This window comes from Oenanthe melanoleuca, chromosome 7 (assembly GCF_029582105.1).
Source record: "Oenanthe melanoleuca isolate GR-GAL-2019-014 chromosome 7, OMel1.0, whole genome shotgun sequence".
NCBI lineage: Eukaryota > Metazoa > Chordata > Aves > Passeriformes > Muscicapidae > Oenanthe > Oenanthe melanoleuca.
In genome coordinates, this window is record NC_079341.1 from 3,972,114 (window position 1) to 3,985,944 (window position 13,831).

The window sequence follows — 13,831 nt, forward strand, 5'->3', positions numbered from 1 at the left end:
ATCCCTCTAGATCTGATCATGTTTTCCCCACTACAAAAAAAAAGAAGTCTTGCAAAGTCTGCTTAAAACACTGTTCTTGCCAAGTGGATTTTTAACACTTCTTATTTTCCCATTTCTTATGCTTCTTTTTGTTATCCTCTTAAACCAAGACTGCCTACTGATTTTTAACTGGCATTTAAAATTATTATTATTTGTAGTAGCAATTTCTAGGCCATTATGAAAATGACAGAAGAAAGCTCTGGTTTGCTTTGCTGCCACTGCCCCCTCATGCCCTTAACCCCAGTCCCCCTTTTTTTTTTTAATGCTAAATAAGATTTTTTTTCAGTCATTCTGCAGGATGAGTAGTGCAGACATGCACAGCTAGGGGGACAAAGGGGGAGGAAAAATGCAGTGAGTGCTGCAGGGATCATTTCTGTAGGTCAGGCTTTAGTGACTGGACCAGTTCAAAACATCATTCTGCCCCAGATCATAAAGAAAACATTTGAAATTCACATTCAGACTGATAATGTACCAGCTTAAATGCCTTTAAACAAACAAAAAAACAAAAAAAAACCCCAAAAATATTTATCAGGAATTTCCATATGCAGAAACCAGCGAGGCAAATATTAACTCATGTTACTTCTACAGGTGACTCTGGTGTTTTCAGGTACAAAATGAATGAGGCCAAGTTGGTTTTGGGGTAGATGCTTTCCTTAAAAAAGGTTTATCAGACTTCACAGATGCAACACTGCAGAGATCCTTCTCTTCACTCCTGCCATACTGTGCTGATGGTACAACAGAAGCAGAAATGCAAGCCCACAGCACAGGCTGGGAGCCACAGTGAGTGGGCTATTAAAACATGTATATACACCAATAGTTGGCTCTTCTTGTTTCTCCAGAGGAGGTAGTTAAGCCTTTAAATCAGCTAAGAAACCAGCTCAACAGTGTGGAATAATTATAGGGCATTTCTTGCTCATTTTTATATAATCCATTAAGTATCTCCTAGATTTATATTCCTATCTCTACTGTTATATGTCATTTGCAGTTTTTAGTCTAAATAACTATATTTATGGGATTAGCCAGTAGACAGGCTGATGAGATTTGGTATCTGGGATCTAAACTCTGTATTTCTCTCAATCTACCATGAATAAACAATGGTGGGGTTTTTTATTTTTTTTTTCATCTCTTGTTGTCTAAAATGAAAGAGTAAGTACGTTCTAGATACATTTATTTTATTCTGGCTACTAAAATATAGGAATTACAGAATGAAGTTCTATGCCAACCCATCTTTTAGGAAACCTGAAATCATATCTGAGCTATTAAAGTTTAATAGCTAGTGGGGGGAGAGAAGTAATTACTTCCCATAACATCTTTCTCTATCAAGAATTTCGTTGTAACACTGATACAAAATTATTCCACTGGCATTATAAACTGCCATGTAATGTCTGATAATGACACCTCTTACTACCACAGAGAAACCTTTGTTATGACTTCGATTACACATTCACATCCTGCACCAAAATGAAGATGAATAGAATGAAAGTAGACAGCTAATATATCACGGTGGCATTTGAGCTGAGAGTTATAATTTTTTTAAATACATATGTGAGAACATTAAATAAATTAGCCAGGTTTTTGTCTTGCCAGAAAGAGGCAAAACTCAATTGTCTGCATGGGCATTTTACCCATCTCCCATCAATAGGAACAGTGTTAGCAAAGTTCAGGTTTCCTTTTGGCTTCACTGTTGGCTTTTTACTGATTTTTTTACATAGCTGCTGGTAATTTTCCTTATGCCATTTCTTTAGAGAGGACAGGAAAAGCCTGAAGTTTGTTTTGCCCTTCCTTTTTCAGACTGATAGTTCCTAGTTTAAAGTTTCCCTCCATCCTTTGCTTTTCCACCCTTTCTCATACCACAGTGTTCAGTGTCATTCTGCTGGAATAAAGCCTAGCCTGGCATAAGTAGGATGGCAGTGAACAGGTTCCCATTAAATATTTTGCTGTTGGAAATGATGGGCTTTGTTCAAATCCAAGACAATGAAGGAATGTAGATGTTATCTACAGATCAGATGCAAAATTTTATTTATTAACTGTTCACTCTAATGTTAAAAACTTTGACTTGAACTTTCTGTAATTTAGTTTTGACTTTCTGCTTCCTTTTGTTGTAACATTAAATATGGGATGTTGCAAAAATTTCATAACACATAGAAGTAGAATTTTATGTATAAAATTTCAGCTTTTTTTAAAAAAAAGAAATTATTTGGTATTTTTGAATTAGACTATGTTGTGAACTTTTCTGTCCCTTTAGGCCTTTGATTTATCTTTAAATGGTATATTCTTGGGAATAGTAATTTCTGACTTTTTCTGTTCAACCATGCTTTTATGGGAGTTGAATTTTTTTTAAAGGGAATTCAAACACACCACCTTTAAATCCTCCAGATTTTTAGACTCAAAGCAGCTTCTCTCTCTGCCAGCTACAGCCTGAATTGCTTTTTAAAAATTTTTGATTTTTAAGTTATTTTAGTGGCAGCAATCGTGTTCCAGCAAGGTTGTTTGCCTTGCCAAAAGGTTCACTAATTCCCATCAGCAGGGACAGGCTCCTAACACACATGGTGACTCTGCTGATGGTATTTCAAGTGACCCTTGTAATCACTGAGCATCACCTGGCAGTGAAGTTTCAGCATTAAACTTTAACTTCGCTCATTTGGGGTCTTAATTGTGCTTTGAAACGTTTGATGGCTTGGCTGCCCTTTCTGTGGGTTAACTGCAGGCTGAGATTTGTCTGCCAGGAGGGAGCTGCTGAGGAAACATTGGAGCGTGGCACTCGATTGGTGTCACTGAGACAGCGTGGTCTGGTCTCTCCAGGGTTAGAAATGCTTCTGAACTTTGTTATGGGCTTTAACTGGAGCTATAGAAAAAAAAAAAAAAGAAAACGTTGGGAATGCCAAGAATTTTACAAAGAGTAGGCAATGAGTATAAATTGAAGAGCCACTTAATGTGAAATGCAGGGATTGGACTTTATAATCCCTTTTTGTACTTCTAAGGCATTTCTAACCCTTCCTTTCCCCATGGGAAATCTCCCAGGGGAGCAGTGGATTTCCCTGCTAGTGGGAAAGTCCTGCATTGCCAGGCTTCCCCAGTGCAGCAAGGGCACTCCAGGCAGGACTGGGGCAAGGTCTTTGCTGAAAATCCTAACAGTTTGCAAACTTCCCCTCTCCTCACCTGAAGCTATTTTGGAGCTGCAGTTTTTAGCTGCAGCTATTTTTTTCTTTTTTTCTTTCGGTCTGATTCAATACTACATAGAGGTACAGATGATGCCCAAAATGAGTGCAGATATTGCATCTGTAGATTTCCCCCTGCCCCTATGAATACTCTTCATTTTCATGTTATGGCTGTGTGCTGACATTTGTTCTGCCAGTCCCTGTGGAACCTGGCACTGTGTCCTGAACCACTCACCTCTCATTTCTGTGTGATTAGTCTGAAAGCCATGAGACAGGAACCCTTCCTGGCTGTGTTTGTGCAGGAGGCCAAGGGCAATACCAAATTTAGAAGGTAAGCAGTGGGACAGGCAGGTGAATTCAGGCTGAGGGATGGTTTGGAGCAGTGTGACTGATGAAGAGGAGCTCATTTCAGGGGTCTGCAGTACCTACATGTCACACCAAAGAGAAAAACCATATTTTGGGGTGCTGCTCTTCAAACCCCCATTCTTGAAGGCAAAAGGGAATTTGGTGCCCCAAAACAAGTCCTCTGCAGTAAGGATGCTCAGGCTCATCCCAGGCTGCAGCAAAGTGTCCATATTCCCACTGTGAACACTCTCATCAGCAGGACCTGTGGGTTCTGGATCAGACCCTGGTGGGGAGGATAGAATGAGGAAGAAGATAAAGGCCAGTTTCTTTCCAGCCTGTGGGAGAGGGGGAAAACCCTGTGGTGCTGGGAATGGCATTGACAGCCAGGGATGTGGCACATTCTGGCAGAGATTACAAAATCAACTACTGTAAACCTGGCCCCTATGCATTCAAAGTCCTGTCCCCTTGGCTGATACCTTGTTAAATATCAGCCTCCTGCAATAATATTTTTTCTTGTAATTATAATCCCAGAGCATGCAAAAGAAATACCAAGATGAATATAGTTGATTACCTTACCTTCATCCTTCAGAGCATTGGGTTAACCCCAGCCACTGAATAATTGCACCTGCAAAATAGGTTTTATTGGAAGAAACAAGAGCAGGAGGACTCTGCAGCCAGCAGAGGTCAAGACTGGTTGCCTCTGCAAAACCATTTCAAGCCTCTTAGCTGGAGACTATGTCATTAGTTTTTGTCAGTGATTAATCTGAGAAGTATATATTCAGTAATGGACTATTTATTGTACAAAGTTTAGTCCATAATCTATTTACTTGCCACTGCCAGCACATCACACAGTAGCACTGCAGCTAACATTGAACAAAATCCCAAGCAGTGCAGTATCACCTTTAGATTTCTTCACTTACCATTTATTTTTCTTACCAGGAATAAGTCCTGCAGACCTTGATCTCTTAGTAAACCCATGCTGGTAATTTTTCCTGCTTTGCCAGGCCTTGATCCTCAGCTCACTAGTGATGCTAAGTTGAGACATGGATTAATCACCATCCAGTCGGAACCACTGAGGAACAGGATAGTGATGGCAGCTGAGGAGAAAAGAAACAGGGTTGGAGGCCACAAGTCAGCAAGAAGTAAATGTTGAGGGTCAAAGTTGTTCAGTGAGATGCAGATCAAGAGAAAACTGGAGGGGATAGACTGAAACTTCCTGGGTAGCTGTTAGGCTGTCAGAATGCAAGTGGAGCTCACATTTGTATTAGCCATATGTAGTTCCAGGTCAGAAGCATGAGCTCTGCAACAGAAGTGGATGCATTGCCCATTTTTAGTAGCATCTTGCTTTTTAAATTTGTTTTTTTTTTTGTGTGTGTGGGGTGATAAGTAAGGCAGATAAAAATGCTTGAGCTACCTACCAGGGTGAGTGAATCCAGGAATTGCACACTGGCAGATGGACTGACCTGCAGGACTGGACCTCAGCAGGCACAGCTTGATATTCCTGGGCCAGAGGGCATATCAGCTTCTGGGGAAGAGGGATAAGAAATGCCCTGGGGACTTCTCATCCACTGTAGCTCCAGACTGAAGGGACAAGGAGACCATTCTTCTTTATTTCCTTCCATCCCAGCTGTGTCTGAGCCTACACACCCTGAGCCATCCTCGAGGGTCTTGGGGCAGCTCCCAGCTCAGCTTTTCCAAATGTCTGCAGCAGCAAACCTGCTGCCTTGTCATTCATTGAGGGCACCTTCTCTGGGCAACTATCTGCTTTACCTGGGCTTGGAGCCCAGATGCTAGTACCAATGGAAATCTTTCCATGTTAAGAGGGAAAACCATCCCTTTCCAGTTTGTGTGACAGGAGAAGGCAAGGTGTCATCAGCAGTCCATGTGGTGATGTGCTCCTCTGGGATTTTCATGTGGGTGGTGTGAAGGTGGCACCACTCAGCTCAGCAGGGTGTACCAGGGCTAGGCAACCATCTCCCTCTCTATTTCCATGTCCCCCTGTGCCAGTGCTGAGCGGCTGCAGGGCAGGAACCCAACCCACCCAGCCCATTCCAGCCGGGGAGCGACTGGGGGTGCGGGTGGCTGGATGCCTGCAGCGCTGCGCTGGGGAAACGGTGCATCCCGAGCGATGTCAGAGCTGCAGCGGGGGAACCCGTGGTTTTTGGGCAGAGCTGGCTGCAGACGCTGGGTTTTGGCGGCAGAAGAGCCGTGAGAGGGCGGTGTTGGACCGCGCAGCGGCGGCCGCACGGGGCAGCGCTCCGGAGCATCCTCGCTGCGTTTTGGGCTCTGCAAGCCTTGGTATTTAGCAACAGGGGTTAGTCGCAACAAAATCTCATTTCCCCCTTTCTCCTTTTTCCTTTTTATTTCCCCCCCAGTTTCTCCTTTTCTTTTGAGGTGTTTCCCAGACCTTTCAGCAGTCTATGAAGCATTCCCAGCGCTGGAGGGTGACTGTCTGTCAGCTGAACATCCCTGGAATCACAGGTGTGCAGCTGGCACTGCCCAGATCTCCGGGATGCCTCACCAAAAAAGTGTTCCTGACTTTTTTGACTCCTAGCCAAACCTCAGCCTCACTGCCACCTTTGCCACGAGCTCCCTGAGGTGACCCTCTGGCTATCAAGCCCTGGAATAAAAAGCTCCATTGATGACAGGAACCTAAACAGGTAAAAACTTGCCGGGTTATTTTGCTTTGCACAGTGCAAAGCCACCCCTTTCCCCATACACTGCTTGGTTTTACCTCATTTTTCATGGTTGCAAATTATCTTTTTTTCTTTCCCAAACCCTAGAACTTTTTCAACATTCAAACTATTGCACCTAAGTGTGGTAGAGAGCTGCCTTCATCTTTATCTGCTGCTGTTGGACAGCAGCAAAGCACTTGCAGATTACTATCTCACATTTTGTGTGAAAATTTGCCTATCAGTGTAAGTGGCATCTGGAGATGAGAAAGCAGAGCTTCAGGTACTCCACCTTTCTTTCACCAGGTCAACAAGGGGATTGATTTTTCTTCTGCTCTGCTAGCAAAGCCACAGGCTTGTTTTAGATTCCTACTCTGTATGACGAGGATAGGAGTTGGAGGGGAGGAAGGAAGGAAGAAAATTTGGAGGGACCAGCTTTGCCCCTTGCAGTTATTGAAGGGGGGTGAAAGGAGAGGTCTTGCCAAAGCAGAGAGTATGATCATTGCTCTGTCTCACACAGAATCAATGGGTCATTAATGTTTGAGCCAGACTCTTATTTCACTGCAGTTGTCTGTGTTGTCAAGGTTTTCCTCAATACGTCAAAAACCTGAAGGACTAAACAGCCCCAGCAATGGCTGGGACAGGAGTTATTCCTGATCTAAAGCAAACCCTGCTGAGGCCCACTCTTTCTGTGATATTTGTAATGCTGAGCAAAGTGAATGACCAGCACAAGATGCTTACTTTTCCCTTAGGTTAAAGTTTGAAAGGATAAGGATTACCTCCAGGACTGAATCCTGCTTTTGAGCTGATAGATGCATTTCAGGCTCTACTCCCTCTGCAGCCTCAGGTTCTCCCAAAAGAGAAGAAAACTTGTGGGAGCCAGGAGACCAACTATTGGCAGCCCTGTGTTGTCTGAGATATTTAATTTACAGAGGTGGAGACATTTGTACCATCACCTTCCCTTGATGGCTCCCCAGGCCTTGCTTTGCTAACAGAACTCAGTGCAGAGAGGTCATCAGAAATACTAACATGAATGCCTTGTGAAGATCAGGAGGCTGTTCTGAGGAAAGTCCCTTCCAGTACTGAATTTTTCAGTTGTTCAACTGGCTGGCAGGTGCAGTATCTTTTTGTTTTACCTGGTTGCTTGGTTGCTTTGATCTTTAAAAAGTTTAGAAAATACTTAAGAAGAAAACAGTTCACCTGTTCTGCACAGTTAAAAAAAAAATCCATTCCAAACTGCACAATGGAGGGAATATCTCTCTCTGTGTGTCAGTGATGCTAAACTGGAGTTTCAGTGGAAGAGAGCTCAGCCCTGGACAGGTTTTCCAGGTTAATTGAAAGGCATGTGTTGATATCTGAAATGCTACTTGCTCCGTGTGCTTGTGGCATTGTTAAGCATTGGAGTTCAACAGAAGTTCATAGGTAGCATGTCTCTTTACACCTGAGCCTGTGAAGAGAGGATGAGCTAGTTTAATGGCTTTCTCTTTTTATTGAAATCACTCTTTTTTGAGTATTCTGGGGTTTACAGTGACTAACAGCTTTCCATAAGACACCTCTCAATCAACAGACACAACTATGTTTACAGGGCAACATTTTTCACCTGCTTGTCAGCACGTCAAGCAGTACCAAAACACACAATCTCCTCCTGAATCCCACAGCAAATCGTTCATTTTTTTAAACATCATCTACTGTCAGTAATGGTGTTGGAGATGGGTTAAGACAGCTTCATACCTATGGAGGAGGAGAGCTTAGAGCATCTACCTGAGAGGTGCCACCATTTAGGAGGGAGACCCATCTCAGCACTGTTCTGCTGTTTGGGTTTTTTCCTTGCAGTTAACTGTAGATACACTTGAAAAAGAAAACAAACAACAACAAACCCCAGTGGGCTATTAACAAGTCGGTTTTAATGTTGACAATGGCACTTTGCAGTGGGAGTGTAATCTGCTTAATGTTCCAGAGCAGAACAGCCCGTCAGTTCACATCCCTTTTGTTAGCAGTGGTGAAAATACTTCCCCCAGAAGTTAAAGCTATGTGTCTCATTTCTGAGAAAGGCTTATTCATAAAAAGGGAGGGAAAATTGATTGTCTGATCCAAAGAAGGAAAGGAACACACAAGGGGATAAATTATGAGAATTAAGATGGGCAGACTTTTCTATAACTCGTGTATGTAAAAATCTGTGCCTGGTAGACTTGAGCAGTGTCATTTCAGATGCATTTCTCCAACCCACAAAAATACTTCTGTCCATTGGAAAATAAGGAAATTTCATTTTTCATCAAAGCTCTGCAGTGATCTCATTATTAAAAACAGAGGGAAAAGATATATCAGGAAGGCAAAGCAGTTGCAGTCACATAGTTGTTTTCAATAATCCAGTGAGTCACTACACAGAAGAGTCTTTCATTTCTCCCTGTGGTTCAGATTAAATTGTTTATTAAGATTTTGGTGCATTATTTAAAATTAAAAAAAAAAAAAAAAAAGGAAATTGTACCTCTTTATTTTAAAGACTGTTGCAATAAAAATTCAGATTATTCAAATTTATCAAGTGCATTTTATAAGGCAGTAACCACAGCCATTTTTTTCCTCATACCACAAGATATTCCCTGGCTTTTCCATCTCATTCATAGTCATACATAAGGATGATGTTTACAAGGCATTGCTATAGGGTGAAAAAAATATAGAAATGAAAACTTGATCCAACCAATGGCTGGATTTATAATGAAAGACCTAAGTGGAAGGTAAACAGCAGCCTAATGTAATACTTTAAAGGCAATTCTTGAAGTGATGTATAAAAGCTGCAAAGAGGACCTGTACTTCAGATCTTCACCCATGCAGAGGTGTGGAATAGAAGCTAATTGCATATGTAGCTATAATGCACACTGTGCAGCCAGAAGAGACAAATACAAATATTTAAGATATTTCACTTTTTTTTAAATCACAAGGTCGTGAACTTGGATTTTGTTTTTGTTTCTTTTTCCCCAGGAAATTGGACAAGAGGCTGGCTGAAAGTGTACCAGAGCTCTACAGGGATTTCTTGTGCCTTTTCAAGGAAGGATTTGCTGTGTTCCAGAATGTGTAAATATTGTTTGGGGCTTGTTTTGTTTTGTTTTGTTTTTTATCTCAAGTGCTTGCCAAGGAAATTGAACTGTACAAACATAATGAGCCAGGGGCTGAACATTTAATCTTAAATTCTGAGTCTTCATTAAGTCTTAATTTAAACCTCAGGAGGGAAGCTTGCAACCATTCCTGTTCATAAGGATGGATGGAATTTGTGGCAGGTTTCTATGGCAGAAGAGGGAAACCACTCAAATGGGGAAAGCTTGGAAAATTGTGCTGAAGCCAATAAGTGGTCAAGTGGATGGATAATGGGACAGGATCTGGATTCAAGTCTCTTATTGTGTGGTCAAAGCAGGCCATGGTGGGTGGGGTTTGGGCACCCTGATCTGGTGGAAGGTGTCTGGGTTTATGGGGTTGGGATCAGATGGGCTTCAGGTCCCTTCCAACCCAAACCACTCTGTGCCCAGGAATTCAAGAAGGTGGTGTGGGAGAACTGGAAGGCTTGTGGGCTCAAAACCAAGAACTTTCCCTCTGTATGACAGTTACTCCAAATTAGGATGGGATGCTTGGGGGTAGCTTTTTTTCCATAGGTGATAATTGTTATTTTTGCCTAAAAAAGGGACGATTTCTGAATTTGAATTAGTTTGAGTCTATCAAGAAAAAGTAAACTGCTAGTACCTTTTATTTTTATCTCAATTTACTGAGAAAAATTTCTACACTAGGTATGATAGGGAAAAAACTGATATTCCCTCCTGCAAGTACTTTTATGAGCTGGGAAGTCATGGAGGAACGTGAAGGTGCTGTGATCTCTCCTACACCTTCCTTTGCCCTTTTTCAGTGATAAGAGCTATCACATGACATTTTTGTGAGGAACATGCACATCGAATAAAGTCCAAAAAGCAGCAGAATTAATTCCTGTGACTGTTCATGACAAATATGTTCTCGTGTTCTGTGTTGTCAGGGGGGTGGGACCTGTGTCATAATTTGAAGGAGCCCTCTTTTTTTTCCTGATCATCAAATATTCAGAAAAGCAGTAACAGAGGTTAAAAATAAATATGAAAATCGGTTTTAAACCTAACCAACAAGATTTACATAGTACTTGCTGAAAGTTTCTTTTTCTAGTGGAAAGGCAAGGAGGGGGTGTCCTGCATGGAGAAGCATCCCCACATGAGCCACCTGCCAAGCAGACCCACCTCAGCCCCACCACTCCTGCTTTTGCCACTTCCATGAGGACAAGTGAGCTCAACCCCTAAGTTTATAACAAGTTGGGTTCTAAATCCTCTTTATTAAGTTATAAAGTACATCCGCTCACCACAGCAGCTACACGACTCCTACGTTTACATGGAAAATTTAGAATAATAGAACTATTTCACATGGAAACAACGAGCTGGAAGGATCTGACTGCTGCAGTTCCTACAAATCAACCCAGTGTGAGCTTCTGAGAAAATGGGCTGGTCCCCTGTGAGCCACTGAACATCCTGGGCATGCTAACAGCAAAGCTTGAAATAATGGTGACTTTTGGAAACCAATTTTGATAACCAGACTCTATTTGTAAGGTATTTAGAGCTAATAAAGCTACTGTGGTCTTGGGAGTGCCCTTTTCCTTGAGCACAATGGGAAACTCTTCTTGTCAGGATTGCTATAGAAACAATGAATTATCAGGCAAACGGGACCATCCAGCAAATTGTGCCAGATGGGGGATGTGTGCTGATAACACGGCAGCGTTAATTTGTTCTATTTTGTTATAAGTAGAGCTTGCACTGCCTATAGAAATGTAAAGAGGCAGGTGAGCTGGACTGTCTATTATTTATAGACACAGTTTGTGCTGTATAAATGAATTTTTCATGGGAAGACTTTTTAGAAAAAAAAAAAAAAAGACTTCAGAAACTGCTTAGTAAATAATTATGACTGGGAGCTTCAAATGTGCTTTGAAGAATGGGTGGATATCCTTTAGTCCCCCTTAAAATTCTTCAGATTCAACCTTGAGTGTGTTGTAAAGAGTGGGGTGCTTTGGCCATGTGGGAGATACCCCAGCCTCATTACAGACAGCTTTTAGCATAATGCTGGACCATGGTATTGCCTTCTGTCATCTCACAAAACTGAGTCACCCATAAGAAAATGTGAACATATTAGTATGTTGATTTGCTTGTATTGTATGGCTTGAGAAGTCAGCACCAGACTGAAGTATGATCCAAAAACAACAAGAAGAAAGAAGCAGAAAGTCCTCAGTATCAAGTGGATAACCTCTCTATTTTCTTTACTGCATTTTGATCAATGCCACTTGGGAGGATGTTCCTCTATTTTTAAAAAGAAAGAAGACATGAAATATGGCAGGAGATCATTGAGCTGAGAGGAGTTTGGCTTCAGATGTGAGACACACCACCAGGATCACAGAGAAGGTAGGGGAGAGGTGGAAAAGAAGCAGGAGTGAGAGAGGACTAGGCAAGAGAATGCTGTATTTGGATGTCACATATGAGCTGGGAAGAAAACAAAAACATCCATGTTTTTGCACGTGGGTGATATAAAAAATACTGCAACTTCTACTGGGCTGAATGAGGCACACGTTTCCCAGAGGGGTAGGGGATGCCCTAGCCCTGGGAACATCCAGGATCAGGATGGGCTTCTGAGCAACCTGATCTAGTTGAAAGTGTCCCTGCTTATTGCAGGGGGACATTGAAAGGACCTTTAAATCCAACCTAAACTGTTCTACGATTCTGTGAAATGGAAGTGAGGCCCTTGGAAAAGCAGGTTGCCAAGGAGTTTGATATATACAGGACGACCAAAAAAAAAAAAAAAAAAAAAAAAAAAGAAACAATATGATACCCTAATTCAGAGTGGACAACATAGACCTGTTCTAGGAGTCCTATAATGACTGAGGGCGTACTTAAATCTTTTTGCTATGAATGAGATATAAATACCAGTAAAACCCAAGTATGGTCTTAAATGATTCCTTGAGATCAGCTTTTAGTCCCAGAAAATTCAATTATGACACCTGTGTTGTATTGGCTGTTGCTGAAATTTTGTCTTTATAAGATATTTTTTCTATTATCTAATTGGGTGGCTTCTTTCAGGTTCCCAGAGTACCCTTTGTGCTTCAGGGGAGTTTTTGGTACTCCTCAAACAATAATTCTGGAAAAAAAACAAAAAAAAAAAACAACCCACACAAAAGACAAACTGGTGTATTGCACCACCCCACAATGGGCCCAGTGTTGATTAACTGTCCCTGGTGAATGGCTGAGCTCACATCTCTCTGCCTGCCTGGAGCTCCACTCTGCTCTGCCTCTGGGGTTATGATATCATCTCTGAAGTCCTGCAAACACAGCTGAGCTCCACACTGCTCCCATTGTAGGTCCCACTGCTCGAAATGTGGAACTAGGGATCTTGGCCAAGCAGCAGATTATCTCTGGAGGAGATGGAGAAGATGGGGATACCTCCATGCCACTCCTTCTCCCCACAGATGCTCACCACAGGTATCTGCAAAGGCCAAGTACTTCCAAAGAGCTGCTCACCTGGCTGTGTGCATATAGAGCCTGTATTTATTGCTCTGCTTCTCCAGCTAGGAACTGAAAAGACTGCACTTATAAAGAAAGCACTTATAAAGAAACCCCCATAATTGTCCTGACATCAGTTTGAGGTGGGCTAGTAGGTGTTTCCAAGGGTCTCAGCTGTCTGCAGGTGAGAAGTCATCTTCTTGCACGGGCTTTTGGCTGCTTGTCATGTGTGAGTGAGGCTGTGCTGGCAGGCAAGAGGATACCTAAGCGAATATTTCTCTCCCACCAAGTGTTTGTATTTGTTTCAGGGCTGCCCACTCTGTGCAGAGATGCCTGCTTCCAGCTTTGTGCACTCTGGCACGTGCTGCCTAATGGAGCAGGGCTTCTCGTTCAGCACGGCTGACAAGGAGCATCTCTGTCACCACAGCTGACACACGCTTGCTTTGTTAAATGACATAAGATGCTGCAGTGCAAGGCACAAGTTCTCCCGTGCCTTCAGCTGAACAATCTGCCACTGTGCTGCATATATCCTTCTCTGGTCCAGCGAGCAGGAGTGACCCAGAGCTGGTTCTTCGTGTCCTAGCCTGGCCAACTCTGTGCCCCTTGGCATTGCAATGAGCAGTGGAAACAAAGTGACGTGTTGACCTAGTGCCCTACGTGCAGGGCATTCAAACCTCCGCTGCCTGACAGCTCTCGAACTGCCTGCCAAGGCTCAGCCCCGTGTGGCACTTCCTGCTCTGCCACATCGCAGCTTCTCCAGCCCTCCTGCCTCTGCACCATCGCAGGCGCAGGCAAAGCCAGGGATTTGGAATGCGTGTTTCTGGCCGCAAAGTGCAGTGTTTTCTGCATATCAAATGCTCATCAGAAACTGGGAACACACCCAAGGAGGTTGGGGAGGAGAGGAGGAAACCACACTTGATCCCACAGAAACCACAAACCTAATTTCACGCTGAAGGCAATTAGCCAGGCACTCATTTGGTTAGGGTGGCTGTGCTACTTTGTAAAACATGACCTTTTAATGAGCTGAGGAGGTGCATCTGAGTTTCTGCTGGTCTACACTGGCAAAGGAAAACCA